The following is a 6,785-nucleotide window of genomic DNA, read 5'->3' on the forward strand; positions in this document are numbered from 1 at the left end:
GTCTGCCTAAGATGCAGATGGCAGAAAACCTTCCTGCCAGGTTTTGTAGCATTGCATGGAGGACCGTTTTGCTGGCTGATGTCAGCAGACTAAAGGTTAAACTTCGCTATAAATTAAAGATTACATTCAAGCTAAATATAAAGACCCTTATTTTGAATTATACATACCGGAAAAGCTATTGCTCTCTGGTAAAATTTGAATGCAAAGTAAATACAGTCACGGCTTGAAAAATTTACATTCGTTCACATTAATTTTTAAAAAGTTAAGGAGTTTCTTTTTTGGCAGTATCGCTAGGTATAAACAGAAGACAGCAATGGCTCCAGGACTGAAGAGCCCTTGGCCTTCTCTTCTGGGCTCCTTCCTAGGATCTTTCAATACTGGTATGGTCATTATCAGAAACCTGCATTTACACAGAGAAGCTGTGCAAGTGCCACTTCCCCTTTGCATATGCACATTCCACAAGTCCTACCTTAGTTGTGTGCACATTTCCCTAGTTCCCTATTTTTTGTTTATTTTTGAAATGCTAATATTCTCAGGGCCTCCTTGGTGGTTGCTCCCAGACTTTGAAACACCCTTTCCACAGAAGCTAGACTGGCTCCCTCCTTGTTGTATTTCTTCCAGCGGGTGAAGGCTGTTTTATTCTGACTGGCCTTCGGGAGCTGTTTTTTAAGGTAAGGGCTTTAATAGTGCCATGCTGTTTTTATTATCTGTATTTTAATATATTTTTACATTATTTTAATTCTATTAGAGTTTCATTGCAGTGGTACCTCAGGTTAAGAACTTAATTCGTTCTGGAGGATTGTTCTTAACCTCAGGTACCACTTTAGCTAATGGGGCCTCCCACAGCCATCGCACTGTTGCCATGCAATTTCTGTTCTCATCCTGAAGTACTATTTCTGGGTTAGCGGAGTCTGTAGCCTGAAGCATCTGTAACCTGAAGTGTCTGTAACCCGAGGTACCACTGTACTTTCTAACGATTCTCTTTTATGTTTTTAGCTTTGGTATGTTATTTGTGCTGTTTCGATTTGGGTAAGCTGCCTTGAGCCTGGGAAAAGGTGAGATATAAATAAATGCCATCATAATTTCTTTTGAATTTTTATAATTTGAATTTGCATGTTTATTCTTTGTGAGTCGCCTTGGGTGGCATTTTTCAGTCCCAAAGCAGCATGGAAATAAGCAGTAACAAAACAACATGTATTTAAAGCATGTTTAAAAAGCACATGGCTTCCCCCAAATAATCCTGGGAACTGTAGTTTTCCCCTTGCACAGCTTCTATTCCCAGCATCCTTAACAAACCACAGCTGCCAAGATTATTGGGATGAAGCCATTTACTTTATATGTCTGGTGTAAATGTGACCTGTGTAACTTGATTTTAGTTGTGGACCACGCCTGTACAACTAGCATGCCAGGATGTGATCAAAAAGGCCTCAGGCATGTAACTCTAATTGATTGGCTTTCATTCCACCATCATTTTCCACCATCATTTTCCCACAGTGAATAAGAGCAGAGAGTCTCTTTATATAAAATTGATTGTTACCGCTTCTTAGGTATCTTTGCCATAGAGCCGCTTCCTCTGTGTAGGGAAGGTCTTTCATTTCCTTCAGGCATTTTCCTACATTTGAGCATTTCCTTCCTTCATTTATATTTTTCTGACAGGCTAAGGTGAGTAAGGCTAAAATAATTTCATCACAATTTCAGTATTAGGCATTGTTAGAAAAATTCCAGTCAAGCTTTTGAATAGGTTGTGGTAATGGCAATTGTTTTAATGAGAACTTGGCATTCCCAGCTGCAAATCTGCCTTTTGTTACCCAGTAACATTTGCTGGGCTGACGTGGATGGCTTCTAACCATCAGAGACCACTAAGAAGACACCTGAAATAATTGCTCAGAGAGATTCCCTCTGTCCATACATGAGAAAGGATTATCAGTTGATATGTGTGGCGTCTTGAGAGTGCTTATTTCATTCCGCATTTTGAGGGAGACACTGCCTGTGGAAATTTGAGACTAGAAATTAAATAAAGCATCTAAGGTTTCAATGTGTCCAAATTGGTCAGGGTTGGAATGAAGGATTTAGTCTTTCTTTGTTTCTGAAAGTGACTCAACATCCACCTGTGGGTTCCAGCTCACTGTTTGAGAAATACTGGGATCAAGTGTTCTGGGAAGTTTACTATTTGCTTGAGAAACCATAAGAAACAAATGGGGGTGGGGATGCACAGCATGTGCTGTTATCACCGATGACGAAACATCAATGGCCTTCATAAGTAAGTAAAACAAGGCTCAGATGCAGACAGCTTTCACCAGGGGAGATTTTAGTCTTTCAAACGTTCAAATTCAAACTTTCTGCCTCTCATTTTCCATTTTCCTCAATTCACCACAGTGGTACCTTGGGTTAAGAACTTAATTCGTTCTGGAGGTCTGTTCTTAACCCGAAACTGTTCTTAACCTGAAGCACCACTTTAGCTAATGGGGCCTCCTGCTGCTGTTGCGCTGCCGCTGCACGATTTCTGTTCTCATCCTGAAGCAAAGTTCTTAACCCGAGGTACTATTTCTGGGTTAGCGGAGTCTGTAACCTGAAGCGTATGTAACCCGAGGTACTACTGTATGTTATAGTTGAGGCACCCTGTGGTGTCCCCCTCAACTTGGCACCCAGTGTGGGGCAATTGGTCTCACTCTTCTAAATCTGCATCTGCCTTCACCATTGGTAAGTTTAAAATGGATAAATTGTTAGGAACTATTTCATAAGCAGGCTAATGCATATAAACCAAGCAATGGAGAAATAATCCTTCACAAATTGGACTCAGCGGGAAAAGGAAGCCACACACTCTCATAATTCAAGTCGAGAGCAAGTTGTTTCATAACATTTAAATATGTTCAGTGCTTAGATGTGCAACTCAGGCAAGACAATGAGCAGAGCAAAGAGATTATTTATCCTGTGGGCCAGTTGTGCATGAAACTGACCAGAGAAAGTAATCTAATCAGACCTTATTAAACTGAATCTGCAATGCATACTCAATGCCCACAAGCATTGTCTGAGCTGGCCAGTAGTCTAATCCGACTTTAGGATGCTTGCCAGTGCCAGAGCCTTTTCACAGCAGCATCTACTGCTAAGTTTAACTGAATTATTCAAAATGTTCTTTTTATTAAGGGTGTGGGGGAGACACAATACGGACATCAAGGTCACATTACCCATGGAATTTCCGCACACAGCAATGGTACATGTTTTATTTATCAAGGGATGAGATGGATGCGGATCTTGATTTCTGTGCCAAGAACAATGCAATCTATAACCAGAGAACCAGAATTCTGCAATCACAATATATTGTGCAAAACAGAGTAATTGGTTTGATTTATTTCCATTGTGAAATATGGATTTGTGGGAACTTTTGGAAGGGACTAGGTTACAATAGAGGAAGAGATGAATGGGTTTCGTGGCAGAGATGCTGAGACAGGTCAACAATACTGAAGAAGTATGACCAAAGGATGTGGAACGGATGCAGTCACAATCCAGATCGGACTCTGGCTATTTATTTTTAAAAAGTCATTCAGGCAATTGTAGCGTTTTTATTTTTTTTAGATACACATGTTTACTTGTTGGAGTTTTAATTCATTTTCTAAGAAATGTTACAATCACTTGAATGATTTTGAAAAAGTCAACAAATGGGGGGGGGGGACTGGTTCATGACACCACCACTGATGGTTAATTGCAGACATCTAACTCAACTAACACTGTTCAATAACAAAAAAAATCTCCGTATCTGCCAAAATGAAAGTCTCGGGCTGAGAAATACTTTTTATTTTCTTCCCTTTTCTCTGCCAAGATTTTCCTTGTCATCACCTATTAAATGTCCCAAATGTTGATTGATTTGCCCTGAAGTTTGATTGGTTCATGTTAGTGTCAATATGTTCAAGAAGAGGGCTCAGATAATGACCCTCAACATTTTCCGTTTTCAGCAGTTCCATTCAGCTACTGTTTAATTAAACATTGAGGAGGTAACTTATCCCATCCCCATCTGGTTCCTAGGTTATGATTTTGCCCACTAAGCTCACCAACTCCTGTCCTTAGAATGGATTAATCTCCTTTTCTGGCCGTTGGGAAACAGGGCTGTTGTGTGCTCCGGGACAGTTTAACATTATGCTATCTGACAAGTTGCTGCAGGATTGTACACTTCAAGTATCGTCTGCAGGATCAGCAGAGCCATGTGCCCTGCCTATGACCCTGATGCATAATCTAGAACAGGGGCTGTCAAAAAAGTTCTGCATGATCTTGGATAAAGATCACAAGCTCTTCCAACTGGCAAGGACTCTGGGAACCGGAAGAAAAGGAGCTGAGACATTGCAACACGGCAAGCATGGCCAGTGGTAGTTTCATTTCTAGGCCCCCATTATGTAATTCTGCAAATCCAACTGTCTCCCAGGCTATGTTTAATTGATTGATTTGTTTGTTTTAAATATTTATACACTGCCTTTCTGGACAAAGTTCTCTCAAGGTTATGAACAATGATAAAAACATGAAAATTTAAATTACATTGCATAAAAAGAACTTTTAGAAACTATAAAACATACAGAAATAGGTAGCAATATTTTCAAACAGGATGCAGGCAGTAGCTTCAAAGAGATACATAGAATCATAGAATCATAGAGTTGGAAGAGACCACAAGGGCCATCGAGTCCAACCCCCTGCCAAGCAGGAAACACCATCAGAGCACTCCTGATATATGGTTGTCAAGCCTCTGCTTAAAGACCTCCAAGGAAGGAGACTCCACCACACTCCTTGGCAGCAAATTCCACTGTCAAACAGCTCTTACTGTCAGGAAGTTCTTCCTAATGTTTAGGTGGAATCTTCTTTCTTGTAGTTTGGATCCATTGCTCCGTGTCCGCTTCTCTGGAGCAGCAGAAAACAACCTTTCTCCCCCCTCCATGTGACATCCCTTCATATATTTGAACATGGCTATCATATCACCCCTTAACCTCCTCTTCTCCAGGCTAAACATGCCCAGCTCCCCTAGCCGTTCCTCATAAGGCATCGTTTCCAGACATTTTTAAACCTTTTTTTAAATATCATGACTGAAAGGGCTGATCATATATCTTTTGGGAGGGAAGACTGTAGAGTGGGAACTAACACTCCAAATGCCACCTGTCATGGATGCCTTAGTTGTGATTGGTTAAATGGCCATCTGTTATGGATGCTTTAGCTGAGATCCTGCATTGCAGTGGGTTACACTGGATGACCCTTGGGGTCTGTTCCAACTCTACAATTCTATGATTCTATGGCCCTGCTCATAGTGTTATTGATCTAAACAATCTTAAAAGTGGTCTAATGGGCAGAATCTTCAATATCTCTCCTAAGGCACAGGCAGATTCATGCTGTCCTTTGAACAACTTGATCTCTATACTGTTAAGGTCTTTTAATAATGACCTGATACAAAATGTAGCAGTTGTGTTTTTTCTCCAGGTGACTTTTTCCAGTCTCTCTCTGTGTGTGCATTTTTACTGACTTTTTGCATATTAAGGCTATCAGTGGCTACTAGCCATGATGGCTGTGCCTGTGCTCTGCCCCAATGGTTGGTCCAGTGTAAGTGTACATGGCCTTCCACATGACCTGCAGATTCATGATGGGGAAGTCTCATATATTAATGATTTCTCACTGTTAATGTCTGGCAGGGACCCACTACTGCATTTAGGAGTGGCAAGAAATGATATTTTTGGCCTCCCTGTGAACTTCTTAACTGTTTGTCTGAGGGCCAAACTACTGGAGAAAACAGACACCCGTGGACTGATCTACCATTGCTTTAAATGTTGGACAAGTGCAGCTATAGGAACACCTAGGAAGGGAAGAACCTGTCAATTTCTGCTCTCTCCATTTCTCCAATGTTAAACTCCATTCACATTTCTGTAGCAATTTGCAGATCTTCATATATATATATATATATATATATATATATATATATATATATATTCTGAAAAATTCATCAGCATTATAGAGAGAATTTCTCTGAACAAACAGAATGTGTGCATTTCTATGCACACTTTATTATGTACATTTTTTTGTAAAGATTGCTTGGTTGGAGAACTGCATCACAAAATTTGGATAAGTGTCAAGTTCAAATGACGGATGTGTTTCAATCCTGATATTATTTTGGAAAGTGAAAATTTGATGGATTCACTTTCAAATGCCAACCAAATTAATTTTTTTCTCCAAACCTAGGAATGCCTGATTCAGATGGACTGTAGCATTGAGGAAAATGAGAGTCAACTGTTTCTCCCGACATAAATGTGAGGTCCTAATTCACCCCTAGACTCTACAATGTCTAATGCAAATAGCCACTTTACTCAACTATCCATTAGGCAGCTTCCTCCACTTTTCTCCATGAACAATGCCACAGTCACTAGACTGTGAGTTCCGATTGGCCAGAGTCCCATTGGGACCTCCCTGTTAAATCTAAAACCTATTGTTATTGTTATTTTGGAGTTCTTCAGAGCACTCAGCTATAAGTGTTCTTTTACATGCCTGCAGGGAAGTGTGGAATCTTTACTGCTAAAGCACAAAGAAAGCTTTCTGTTTCAAAGTGTGAAGAAAGAATTTCTGACCGATGACTTGAAAGCAGTTAAAAAGAAAAAGTTGCTTTCCCAAAGAATTAGAATATTGACAAGCCTTGTCCTTCGTAACTATTCCAAATGTCTGGAATGCCCACCCGGAACAGCTACATGGTGCCAGCTATTTTCCTTCCTCAAATTGCTCTTGAAAATGCATGTTTGATCAGGAATTGTGTCCTCTCTGCTTGTAAT

Source organism: Podarcis tiliguerta, assembly GCF_965153285.1.
Source record: "Podarcis tiliguerta genome assembly, chromosome: 1".
Classification (NCBI taxonomy): domain Eukaryota; kingdom Metazoa; phylum Chordata; class Lepidosauria; order Squamata; family Lacertidae; genus Podarcis; species Podarcis tiliguerta.